The sequence below is a fragment of the Telmatherina bonti genome (assembly GCF_933228915.1).
Source record: "Telmatherina bonti genome assembly, chromosome: 23".
In the NCBI taxonomy this organism is placed as follows: domain Eukaryota; kingdom Metazoa; phylum Chordata; class Actinopteri; order Atheriniformes; family Telmatherinidae; genus Telmatherina; species Telmatherina bonti.
The window spans coordinates 1,224,324-1,238,414 of NC_136632.1; the positions used below are offsets into that span (position 1 = coordinate 1,224,324).

At 42.8% G+C, this 14,091-nt stretch overlaps 1 protein-coding gene across 2 annotated transcripts in view; it reads left to right on the plus strand.

The window, feature by feature from the left end:
- Nucleotides 1-14,091, plus strand: part of tmtc1 (transmembrane O-mannosyltransferase targeting cadherins 1) — a 43,586-nt gene that overhangs the window by 11,125 nt on the left and 18,370 nt on the right. The window lies entirely within an intron of this gene.

Sequence of the window (14,091 nt, forward strand, 5' to 3'; positions counted from 1 at the left end):
ATATACAAAAATCCAATTTAAAAATGCTGCTTTTTTCCACTTTATTTAAAAAATCAAAAAGTTAAACATCCCAACAATCTTCATGAGTCTATCCACAGTTCTTCTGTTGCTGCATAACACACCTTACTTAAACTTCAGGCGACACCAGAGGGCAACTTCTTGTTCAAAGTGACGCTGTAGACATTTGGAGCAAGTCTGTGCAAGAAGATGTTCTCTAAGTCCTAGAATCACCTGCTGGAGTGAAGGAAGGTAAATCACCAGACAGTTATGATTTGGAAGGGGTTCAGAATGCTATTATGCTACATGGAGTATAGCATCTTAGCCCTTTGGGGTGTTAGCTTATTGAAGCATTAACATTTAGTGGTGTTAGCATGTTAGGAAGTCAGTATGTTGAAGGATTGGCATGTTGAAATGTTTGCATGTTCAAGAGTTAGCAAGGTGTTGTGTTAAGATGTTAGAGAGTTAGCAAGTTGGAATGTTAGCTTTTGGAGCACTGCCATGTTAGAGTTAACATGTTTTGTTGCAAATTGCAGTCGTTGCAGGTGTAGCATTTAAATAATAGGGGGTTAGTTTGTTGGAATGCTAGCATGTTGAGGCATGGGGATGTTAGAATGTTAGCATGTTGAGGCATTAACATAGAATTTGGCTTGTTGGAACCTTAGCAAATTGGCAGGTTAACAGGTTGAAACTGAAATGTTAAAGACTCATAAAGTTGGAATGATAGGCAATGATAACTCCAAACTCCATAGGCATGTTTGGAGTTAGCATGTTGGAGTGTTAGCAGCTTGTGGTGCTAGCACGGTGGAGCATTTAAATCAAGAGAGTCCAAAGCCAGTCCTCTAAGCCCAATGTCCTGCAGGTTTTTCGTATATCCCTGCTCCATCACACCTGACTTACATTAAATGGATCCAACAGCCAATTAAGTTCTGCACAATGACTCATAATTTGAGATAGTTGTGTTGGAACAATGTTGCATAGAAAGCCTCCAAGATTGTGGCCCTCGAGGACTAGAGCTCGACACCCCTGATTTAGATGTGTTAGTATATTGGAACGCTAGCATTTTGGGGCAGTGACATGTTGAAGAGTTAGCATACTGGAGTGTCGGCATGTCATAATGCTGGCATGTTTTAGTATTAGCATGTAGTTGTTTTGGCAGGTATCAGCATTGAAATGTTAGTGCGTTTGATGATCGCATGTTTGAACATAAGCAAGTGATGTCATCAGGATAAGACGGGAGTTGCTAATTTAGCACAGATCTTTGACCAACAAACGGTATGATTTAATATAATTAATGTGAATGCCCATGGGGGCATTCACATTATTGAGATCTTGTTCGGCCATTTTTATTATGATTCTGCCAAACTTTGCCGCGCTACTCCTCCTGCGCCGTTCAGGTCCCTTCAATCATTCAGATCTTAAACTGTTCAGCTCCTACGATTTTAAATCTTTGTAGTTTTTGAGATATTTAGCATTTTGTAAAAATAAATTCAGCCTTGTGATTGGATGAAAGTCCTTCCAACCAAATGCGGATTGGACCTTGCAAAAATTCAACACAGCGATTTGTCAACAGGGTTTCAGAGCTCTGCACAGGTTTGCAGAGTCCAGTTCATCAATTTCCCGTCCCCAGTGTCTTTTCTTGCAAAATATTTGAAACGCTACTCCTACACTGTTTGTCTCTCTTCAACCATTTAAACTATCAAACTCTTCAGCCCATTCAGGAGGTATTTTCTCCGACTTTTGGTCTTTGTAACATTTAAACTTTTTAAGTTATCCAAGTTTTTGTCAATGTATTGAAATCTGTTCCTTTGATTGGACGAAATGGAATTCAGCTCAGCGATTGGTCCATTTTGTGCACAGGTACACATACAAGGCATGGGTTCAAATGCAGCATTTAACATATAGCTCCATTGTTGTTTGTCGGCTGCTGCTTGTGTGATGGCGTGCAGTTCTGCAGGCTGCTCAGTGTGAACTGTTGGTCTCAGCTGCACACTTGAAGGAGCAAAAGAAGTTATTTGCAAATGCCACAGGTAAATATGAAGGATTTGTTCAAACAATGCTCCCTGCAACATTTCAAGACTTTGATAAATCTTAAACACATTAAAAAAAGTTTTTCACATCGAACAATAAAGTCTGTCACATCTTTACTGGAGTTTAGTTCAACCACGCACATGTTTTTACAATCCCACTAATTACACCCTGCTGGAAGTGCAAAAAAGACATTCCCATGCCAATTGGAAAAGATTTGAAGGCTTTTATTTTCAAAGGAGCAATTATGAGTACAGGTGGCATAGTGAGTAAGTCAGTGTGCTTTAATACTGGTGGTCATGGGTTCAAATCCCCATGTGGGGCAGTTAGAAAAAATGTCTCGTGCTTTTTTTTTTTCTTTTTCCAATTTCTTATACTTATGCAGTTTCATTTCAATCATTCAGCATAGTTTAATAAATGGGCATTCACATTTGCTATTATTTCAATAATAGCTGGTTCTAGTAGAAATTTGTTTCTGTTGTAGAAAATCGAAGGTCATCATTCTCATAACCTAGCACTGTTCCATATGACGGATTATTAACTCGAAAGGAAGCTAACTTCCACCCGACGACACTGCCAAGGAAGTACCGGGAGGAGTGAATCTGCTAACAATATTTAGGGATTCTACCAAAGACACTGTAAGCAAACAAACGGATGCTCTATTTCACGATTGTGATTTCATCCACAAATCAGTAAGATACTGGTGGATTCTGTGACTGAATCTATTAAGAGGACCATTATAAACTCCATTACAAAGTCCGTAAGGGATTCCTTGAAGTATGATTTACAAAATACAGCTGTAAAACTTGATGAACTATAACAAAAATGTGATGACCTGTAGGATGGCTGATCAAGAGCAGTTGTCAAGATTAAACTATTTTGTCATTTTACCAAAAAACGACAGTGAAAATAGTGATGACGTTATTATGGGCATAACTAAAGATAATCTCAACATCGAAATACAGCCTCGAGAAACTGATAGGAGCCATTGCCTCAGACCTAAATCAAACAAAAAGGACAAACCTATTGTTAGGTTTGCCCAGTATAATACCAGAGATAAAATCTACAAAACAAAAAAAGATTTAGGGGATCAAACGTTTGAACATTGTGGAGAACCTAACGGCAAAGAGGGTGAAACTGCTGGAGGACCTACATAAAATACACAAGGACAACCAGTTGCTAGTTGAACTCAGACAGACGTCTCCATCTACTCACACACTCAGATCAGCTGTAAGTGATAAACTGTCTGATGCCAAAAAGCTGCTTCTGCACTAAAACATGAATGCTGTTGCCATGTAGACTTAGCGCCTCAGGATGGAAATTGGAGGAAATTAAAACATCCCAATGCATCAGCAGAACAGTGCAGTGAGAGTTATTACTTGTCTTATGTGACAATGTTTTAACATTAATTTGTTGGTCAGGTCTTCGTAAGTTACAGATGCTTTAAGTTTTCTGTCGAAACAGAGTTTTTAATATTTGGGGTATTTTAGAGATGTTAGGATTTCTAGATGCAAGACTCAGTAATATAATGCTATATGACTCACTCATCTGGTATCAGACTCATTTTCATGATGTGCATTAACTGAATTTTATAACCAGTGAGCACTTTAACAGCATTGCTCTGAAAAGTTAAATTGTAAACATTAGACACCAAATGAACTAAAATATATTGTATATACAGCAATGATCATTCATGCTCTTTGTTACATGAAAACATTAGAAGCCTGATCAAGCATCATGGTAATTTAAATAACCCTTTGGCCATCATTGACCATAGTTTTGATGTAATTGGGTGTAGTGAAACCTGGATCAATGAAAGATTGTATTTGACCATACTAAACCTGGATAGATATGAATTATACAATAGAAATAGAACTAGGAGATCAGGTAGTGGCGTGTGCTTGTATATTAATGCAATGTTTCCTGTGACTGTGATGATTTTCTTATTGATGATGGACATTCAGAATTCCAATTTGTTCAGATGAATGTCAACAGGGGAAAAAAAATTATTTGTAGGAGTGATTTTTCGACTTTCAGATTATGACTTCAATAAATTTAAAGTTATATTAAGATTAACTATGCTATCACATAAATAAAACAAATAAAAATAGTTTTATTCTTGGTGATTTCAACATTGATCAAAATGATTTTGTATTCATCACAATTTTTTTCCCTAAAATTAATGTATACACAAGTGAAACAGTCTGTAGGGTCGGTCCTTTATAATATCATGAACAATATTCACAGTGTTTGTTTTGACTCAGGTCACTTTACAAATCACTTTCTTATAGTATTGTTCATGGGTATTGATAAAAAGATCAATGAGGTAACGATGGGAACCAAAGTGAAGTACTGAATGGAAAGAACTTGATGAAACTCACTGAAAACCTTAGAGATAAAACATGGAATTCTTCAGGCTTCTCAAGGTAATCAGAAGAAATGCTGGAAGCTGCTAAATGCAGTCCTTACCTGGAAACAATACACAAGATGGCAAAAGTCTTTTAAATGACACTTAACTTGCTTATCGTTCTAATGACTATTTTACTTCAATAGGAGAAAACCTTCAAATACTATCAGCCCACCAGTGAGTGCTTCATATCGTCAATATCTTAAAGGATATTATATAAACTCTTTTTTTTTGCTTTCACCAACGAATAAAACTGAAATTACTGAACTCATTATGAACTTGAAAACCTCCCATACAGAAGGTGTGGATGGCATAAGTAGTGAAATTTGTTAAAGCCATTGGAAACAAAATTGTTGAACCACTAGTCTACTATATAAATCTTTCTGTTTTATGGGGTGGTACCCAAAACGTCCCTCTGGGAGGAGACCCCGGGGAAGACCTAGGACACGCTGGAGGGATTATATCTCTCGGCTGGCCTGGGAACGCCTCGGGATCCCCCCGCAGAGTTGGCAGATGTGGCTGGGGAGAGGGAAGTCTGGGCTTCCCTGCTTAGGCTGCTGCCCCCGCGACCCCGGATAAGCGGCAGAAGATGGATGGATGGATCGCAATAAACAATATTATGTACAGCTGTCTTGAACAATTGTCATCAAATACTTTCAAAAGTAACAAAAACAATGGAAAAGCAATAGACGTAGGAGATCCAAAAGAATCTGTGCAGTTCAGCTCAATGGTTGCAACACATTAAATTGTATAGAAACTGGGTGTGGGTGATTTCTGACTTGTGTTGTGCATTAGAAGGATAAGGACTAATACATATTCTTCATTAAAAAACTTGTGTGAGTGAAAACTAAAATGTGAATTTTGGGATAAAAACAAGCTCATCTAAATTTACCTTGAATTCATAATAATGAAGCTAATTTATTCCAACGATATCCTAAAGCAAAACTCGTCCCAGGTCAGTGTTGTGCATTAGCGGGTTAATCGAGAAGATGGGATCAGTGCTGAAGTACTTTTTCTGATTTCATACAACTTATTCAGAAACTATTTTTAGAATGAACCTGTCACATGCATTTCTCAAAGTTTCTACTTGCAATTTTACCATCATTTACGGTGGATGGCCAGGACAAGTACATGATGCCAGAGTGTTGAAGAACTCAGACTTATGTCATGGCCTAGAGGGGGACCTATTTCCACCAGTAAGTATTTATTCAGTTGCATGCTGCAACCAGTGTTGAGTAGTCCCACACAAACACAGAATACCTCCTAGTTGTAAATGCACACAAGAAACCAAAACATTCCGATGAGTTTTACAGAAAGAGTACAAAATACCTTCCAAACGTGCAGAAGTAAATGATCGCTGCTATGTTCCTGTTTCCTTTCCATTAGGGATACAGAGGAAATCAGAGGCATCAAGATTCCACTGATGCTAGTAGGAGACTTAGCCTGTCCACTCGAAACATGGCTCATGAAAGGCGAGATGCAGACCAGCATGCTGTACACCGTCAGCAACTTGGCTTGGCCAGAACGATGGTGAAACGGCTGAGGCCGACACCCAGCAACACTGAAGGGGATGCTGGAGGTAGCATGAAAAAATGCACTGGACACTGCAGAACCATGACAGGTCTGACAGACTACCTTCAAGTCGCATGGAGTCACAGTCAGGCTGGTTTCGAGTCACAGTCAGGCTGGTTTCGAGTCACAGTCAGGCTGGTTTCGAGTCACAGTCAGGCTGGTTTAGAGTCACAGTCAGGCTGGTTTAGAGTCACAGTCAGGCTGGTTTCGAGTCACAGTCAGGCTGGTTTAGAGTCACAGTCAGGCTGGTTTCGAGTCACAGTCTGGCTGGTTTAGAGTCACAGTCAGGCTGGTTTAGAGTCACAGTCAGGCTGGTTTCGAGTCACAGGCTGGTTTCGAGTCACAGTCTGGCTGGTTTAGAGTCACAGTCTGGCTGGTTTCGAGTCACAGTCAGGCTGGTTTAGAGTCACAGTCAGGCTGGTTTCGAGTCACAGGCTGGTTTCGAGTCACAGTCTGGCTGGTTTCGAGTCACAGTCAGGCTGGTTTCGAGTCACAGTCAGGCTGGTTTCGAGTCACAGTCTGGCTGGTTTCGAGTCACAGTCAGGCTGGTTTCGAGTCACAGTCAGGCTGGTTTCGAGTCACAGTCAGGCTGGTTTCGAGTCACAGTCAGGCTGGTTTAGAGTCACAGTCAGGCTGGTTTCGAGTCACAGTCTGGCTGGTTTCGAGTCACAGTCTGGCTGGTTTAGAGTCACAGTCAGGCTGGTTTCGAGTCACAGTCTGGCTGGTTTAGAGTCACAGTCAGGCTGGTTTCGAGTCACAGTCTGGCTGGTTTAGAGTCACAGTCAGGCTGGTTTCGAGTCACAGTCAGGCTGGTTTCGAGTCACAGTCTGGCTGGTTTAGAGTCACAGTCAGGCTGGTTTCGAGTCACAGTCTGGCTGGTTTCGAGTCACAGTCAGGCTGGTTTCGAGTCACAGTCAGGCTGGTTTCGAGTCACAGTCAGGCTGGTTTCGAGTCACAGTCAGGCTGGTTTCGAGTCACAGTCAGGCTGGTTTCGAGTCACAGTCAGGCTGGTTTAGAGTCACAGTCTGGCTGGTTTAGAGTCACAGTCAGGCTGGTTTCGAGTCACAGTCTGGCTGGTTTAGAGTCACAGTCAGGCTGGTTTAGAGTCACAGTCAGGCTGGTTTCGAGTCACAGTCTGGCTGGTTTCGAGTCACAGTCAGGCTGGTTTAGAGTCACAGTCAGGCTGGTTTCGAGTCACAGTCAGGCTGGTTTCGAGTCACAGTCAGGCTGGTTTCGAGTCACAGTCTGGCTGGTTTCGAGTCACAGTCAGGCTGGTTTCGAGTCACAGTCAGGCTGGTTTCGAGTCACAGTCAGGCTGGTTTCGAGTCACAGTCAGGCTGGTTTCGAGTCACAGTCAGGCTGGTTTCGAGTCACAGTCTGGCTGGTTTAGAGTCACAGTCTGGCTGGTTTAGAGTCACAGTCAGGCTGGTTTCGAGTCACAGTCAGGCTGGTTTCGAGTCAGTCTGGCTGGTTTAGAGTCACAGTCTGGCTGGTTTCGAGTCACAGTCTGGCTGGTTTCGAGTCACAGTCTGGCTGGTTTCGAGTCACAGTCAGGCTGGTTTCGAGTCACAGTCAGGCTGGTTTCGAGTCACAGTCAGGCTGGTTTCGAGTCACAGTCTGGCTGGTTTAGAGTCACAGTCTGGCTGGTTTCGAGTCACAGTCAGGCTGGTTTCGAGTCACAGTCTGGCTGGTTTAGAGTCACAGTCAGGCTGGTTTCGAGTCATAGTCTGGCTGGTTTAGAGTCACAGTCTGGCTGGTTTCGAGTCACAGTCAGGCTGGTTTCGAGTCACAGTCTGGCTGGTTTCAAGTCACAGTCAGGCTGGTTTCGAGTCACAGTCAGGCTGGTTTCGAGTCACAGTCAGGCTGGTTTCGAGTCACAGTCTGGCTGGTTTAGAGTCACAGTCAGGCTGGTTTAGAGTCACAGTCAGGCTGGTTTCGAGTCACAGTCTGGCTGGTTTCGAGTCACAGTCAGGCTGGTTTCGAGTCACAGTCAGGCTGGTTTCGAGTCACAGTCAGGCTGGTTTCGAGTCACAGTCAGGCTGGTTTCGAGTCACAGTCTGGCTGGTTTAGAGTCACAGTCTGGCTGGTTTCGAGTCACAGTCTGGCTGGTTTCGAGTCACAGTCAGGCTGGTTTCGAGTCACAGTCTGGCTGGTTTAGAGTCACAGTCAGGCTGGTTTCGAGGCACAGTCTGGCTGGTTTCGAGTCACAGTCAGGCTGGTTTAGAGTCACAGTCAGGCTGGTTTAGAGTCACAGTCTGGCTGGTTTAGAGTCACAGTCAGGTTTGTGACTTCCAGCCTGGAAGTTAGCAATATTACTTTCTTCGGAAGTTTTCTTTCCTGTTGTTTTGTTAAAGTCCTGCAACCATTTGGAAGTCAGCCACCCCGCTGAAAGACCACCCCACACATGTCCTCACCCAGCCCAGATCATTCCAGAATATTCCAGACTGCTCGACACAGCTGGGAGGCTCCACAACATCTGGAACTGTTTTCAGCAAAACAACAATTATGAAGACATTCGCACCCACAGGTTTAGGCTGTATGGACCGCAGGGAATCCTGAGGTCCACTACAAGCCACTCCCCCATTCCTAAAAGCAGCCTGTACGTATTCTGACTCTAAACCACCCTGACTGACTCTAAACAAACGGTTTGTGTCAGTGAGTCACAGGTTGGACAGGTTGTTGGAGGATAAATCAATGCAGGTAATGTTAACTATCCTGCAGACATGCACTTCTTCACCACGGGGGTGATCCATCAATGTTACTATCACTAGTGTTTATTAAGTTCCACAAGGGATGTGCTTAATCAACCAACGAAGCATCCAAGGTAAAGACAGCCTCTGCAGCTTAGTTATTAAAACTCAGCCTGCACATCAACATGATCATAAAAACAGCAACAACAAAAAGCATAATTTTACCACATATTAAAGAAACAAAAAAACACACCTCATATACAAAAAAGCACATATTCAGGCAATAACAACGTTCACAGCCAATAAGGCTCGTCATCCGCGAGTGGAGGGAGGGGCAAAGTCCGAAGAAGGCGGTGCAAGATAGGAGAACGTCTGTAACAGTGAGCATGAGTGTGTGAGTCTGTTAACTGTCCCCGGTTCACCCCAGTCTGCCACCTGTTGATGTAAACGTGGCCGGGGAGTGGGGGAGGGTGGGACAGAGCATCAGACAGAATCACATTCCAGGAGACGTGATAACCAGCCTGCCAAGGCCAGTGCAGGGAGCCAGATTCAGATGACCGCTTTTGTTTTGGGTCACGCTGAGTTTGACTCAGCTTTAAGTTCTTAGTGGTCTCAGTTGGACTCCGAAACAGCCGAGTTGGGGGTCAGTTTCCATCAAGTCGAGCATACGCTTCTCAAGATGTTTTCCACCCCATAGATGAGCTCTGGAACCACAGACAGCTGCCAGTTGGGGTCAGACTGGCATCCAGTTTACGGTCCAGCTCTATCACCGCATGAATTCAAGTGCTGCTAGTTTCTTGGCAAGTCACAGATCTTCTAGAATCTGTGACACACCAGGAAACCGCACACACCAAACAGCAAAAATCCAGTCATGTAGAAGTCCTCCACAGAAAGAAGCGACAGGCACATGACCTTCATCATGTATCCAACAGCATGCATTCTGTCGGGACCTGCACGCTCTCCGCAAAAAAAAAAAAGGTTTGATCAATTGCATTGATGGACCAGCTGATCAGATCCATGATCTAAATTCAGAAGGAAATAGAGCAAGAGGCTCAGATAGATAGATTAACAATACAAAGAAGCAGCATTTCAGAGTGGGAACAAGAGGGAGAGAAAAAGCGTCCGTCCTCTCCGAGAGCAGGAAGTGGTGTTTGGCAGTTCATTTCATGTCACGTCTAGGTGGAAACATGTCTGTGATGGAAGCGTCATGTCTGACTGGGATGAAAAGACCCAGCTTCACCTTGATGTTTCCAGCTGATTTTCCATGTGCTTGTAGCTACATCCAGATATGCTGAGGGAAAAGCATGTGTGCTGCAGTGAGGAAGGTTTCACATCAGCAGATTGACGCTCAGCTGTCTGAATGACTTTGCACTATCAGTCTAAACTGTGTCTGTCGTCTTGTTTTACGTTTTTCAGCGAGGCGTATTAACAGAACTGTCACACTCAATTTTTTTCTGTCCAGTGTCCTCCATTCATCCTCAGCTGTTGCCATGGTTACGGTTGCCATGGTGAGTTAGCGTCCTGTCACGGGGAAACAGAGGATTGTATTTCCCAGATCATGTTGCTGCCGGACTCTGTAGGAACATCTGTCTCTGTCCTCTTTGTGCTTTACTTTCCATCATGCGGCTGTCTTAGTTTAATGGGGGTGGGGCGGGGGTTCACCCGACTGACATCTTCCTGTTTATGGACATCTTTCTATCCATTGGGGTTTTATAAAACCAGCATTTAATACTGTTTGTCATGGTGCCAGCCGGAAGGAACAGGGAGAACTCCCAGTACATGAAACATCATAGCAAAGCCAAGCCTGAACATTTGTCCACATCATGTCCACAAAATCTTTTCTCCTGTATATTGTTTATCATTAAAGGGTCTTTAAACCTGCAGCAGCTTTGTTTGATTGGAGCTAGAGCACTTTCTGGGAAGAAAACTGTACACATGTAGAAAGTTACCTGGAGTGCATCATGGCTGCACGTGAAGCCACTGGATCCACTCATACATGAAAGCATCTTTGTCTGGAAGCAGTTTGGCCAGACGGCCACCATGCATTCACTGCTTGCTATACACATCTTCATCACTAATTACTTCAGTAATTCTACGCACTGATCCTTTAAGGTCTGTTGTTGGTTTTAGATGAAGATTCAGACCAAGAGGAATTCAGAAAAACCTTCAGTGATTATAAAAACCTTAATAACTTCAACTTTCCTCACCCAAACCCAGACCACCAGATGCCCCATAGGGCCTTGATGTCGCCTTACCCGTGAGCTCACCATCGGCGGGAGAGATCAGAGACCCAGTGGAATAAAAGCTGTGTGGTGGCTAAAGGCAGGGACCCTCACGGCCCGATCCCCGGCTACAGACACTAGCTCAGCTAGCTCTAGAAACGTGCTCCATAGCCTCTATAAGAGGAGATGAGCCTGAGCTGGTACCCATTTTCAAGACATTCTGGACTCACCTAGACGCACCATTTAGGCTCTGGAACTAGAGGAGAAGGTCTGGACTTTTCTAGCCTGGAGTTTCCTCCAGCAAGAACCAAGAATACCCCTCATTCCCCGAGCGGAGTCTGATGGGAGTCTGATCACAGTCACATGTTTCCTGTCCATTGGTTCATCCATTCAGTTAAAGTTGGAATCAAATAAAAAAAGTTGATAAAATGAGATGAGAAATAATAATTTATTTTAAACGAAATAATTAAAGAAGCACATTTAAGAGAAATGAATTTACATTATTTAGTGAAAAGTTAAATTAACACTTTGATTAAAATATGAAGAGAAATTCATCGATAAGTGGTAAAGCTCAGGATATTTATTCTGCTGCAACGTGATGTGAACTGCCGGGAAAACCTTGTCGACTGACCCCCTTTCTTCTGGGGACTTGTTTCTGGCTCCTCAGTTTATTTATTTTCTTGTCTTGTATTTATTGATCATCTGATGGTTGTTTCTGAGCTCTATGGTACAGAATCAGCAGCCTCATCGAACACACACTCTTTCTCTCTTTCTCTCTCTCTCTCTCACACACACGCACACACTCAGCATTATTACTGTCTCCGTGCACTCTGAAGGCAAGACGCTGATGTTGTCATAACAAGCTTATGCAAATTCCAGACACAAAGATGGATGATGAAGATGGATGATGATGGATGGATGATGAGGATGGATGATGATGATGGATGAGGATGGATGATGAAGATGGATGATGATGGATGATGAAGATTCATAATGAGGATGGATTTAAGCCTGGATAAAGATGGATGATGAGGATGGATGATGAAGATGGATGAGGATGGATGATGAAGATGGATGAGGATGGATGATGAGGATGGATGAAGATGGATGATGAGGATGGATGAAGATGGATGATGAGGATGGATGAGGATGGATGATGAGGATGGATGGATGAGGATGGATGATGAAGATGGATGATGAGGATGGATGATGAAGATGGATGAGGATGAATGATGATGGATGATGAGGATGGATGATGATGGATGAAGATGGATGATGAGGATGGATGAGGATGGATGATGAAGATTCATAATGAGGATGGATTTAAGCCTGGATAAAGATGGATGATGAAGATGGATGAGGATGGATGAGGATGGATGAAGATGGATGATGATGATGGATGATGAAGATGGATGATGATGGATGATGAAGATTCATAATGAGGATGGATTTAAGCCTGGATAAAGATGGATGATGAGGATGGATGATGAAGATGGATGAGGATGGATGAGGATGGATGATGAGGATGGATGAGGATGGATGATGAAGATGGATGATGAAGATTCATAATGAGGATGGATTTAAGCCTGGATAAAGATGGATGATGAAGATGGATGAGGATGGATGATGAAGATGGATGAAGATGGATGATGAGGATGGATGAGGATGAATGATGAAGATGGATGATGAGGATGGATGATGAGGATGGATGATGAAGATGGATGAGGATGGATGAGGATGGATGATGATGGATGAAGATGGATGATGAGGATGGATGATGATGGATGATGAAGATTCATAATGAGGATGGATTTAAGCCTGGATAAAGATGGATGATGAAGATGGATGAGGATGGATGAGGATGGATGAAGATGGATGAGGATGGATGATGAAGATGGATGATGATGGATGATGAAGATTCATAATGAGGATGGATTTAAGCCTGGATAAAGATGGATGATGAAGATGGATGAGGATGGATGATGAAGATGGATGATGAGGATGGATGAGGATGGATGAAGATGGATGATGAGGATGGATGAGGATGGATGATGAAGATGGATGATGATGGATGATGAAGATTCATAATGAGGATGGATTTAAGCCTGGATAAAGATGGATGATGAGGATGGATGATGAAGATGATGAAGATGGATGATGAGGATGGATGATGAAGATGGATGAGGATGGATGATGAAGATGGATGAGGATGAATGATGAGGATGGATGATGAGGATGGATGATGATGGATGATGAGGATGGATGAGGATGGATGATGAAGATGGATGATGAGGATGGATGAATGATGAAGATGGATGATGAGGATGGATGAGGATGAATGATGAAGATGGATGATGAGGATGGATGAGGATGGATGATGAGGATGGATGAGGATGAATGATGAAGATGGATGATGAGGATGGATGATGAAGATGGATGATGAAGATGGATGATGAGGATGGATGATGATGATGGATGAAAATAGATGATGATGGATGAGGATGGATGATGAGGATGGATGAGGATGGATGATGAAGATGGATGATGAGGATGAATGATGAAGATGGATGATGAGGATGAATGATGAAGATGGATGATGAGGATGAATGATGAAGATGGATGATGAGGATGAATGATGAAGATGGATGATGAGGATGGATGATGAAGATGGATGATGAGGATGGATGAAAATAGATGAAGATGGTTGATGATGGATGATGATGATGGATGAAAATAGATGAAGATGGTTGATGATGGATGAGGATGGATGATGATGATGGATGAGGATGGATGATGAAGATGGATGATGAGGATGAATGATGAAGATGGATGATGAGGATGGATGATGAAGATGGATGATGATGATGGATGAAAATAGATGAAGATGGTTGATGATGGATGATGATGATGGATGAAAATAGATGAAGATGGTTGATGATGGATGAGGATGGATGATGATGATGGATGAGGATGGATGATGATGATGGATGAGGATGGATGATGAAGATGGATGATGATGGATGATGAAGATTCATAATGAGGATGGATTTAAGCCTGGATAAAGATGGATGATGAGGATGGATGATGAAGATGGATGATGAGGATGGATGATGAAGATGGATGAGGATGGATGATGATGGATGATGAGGATGGATGAGGATGGATGATGATGGAT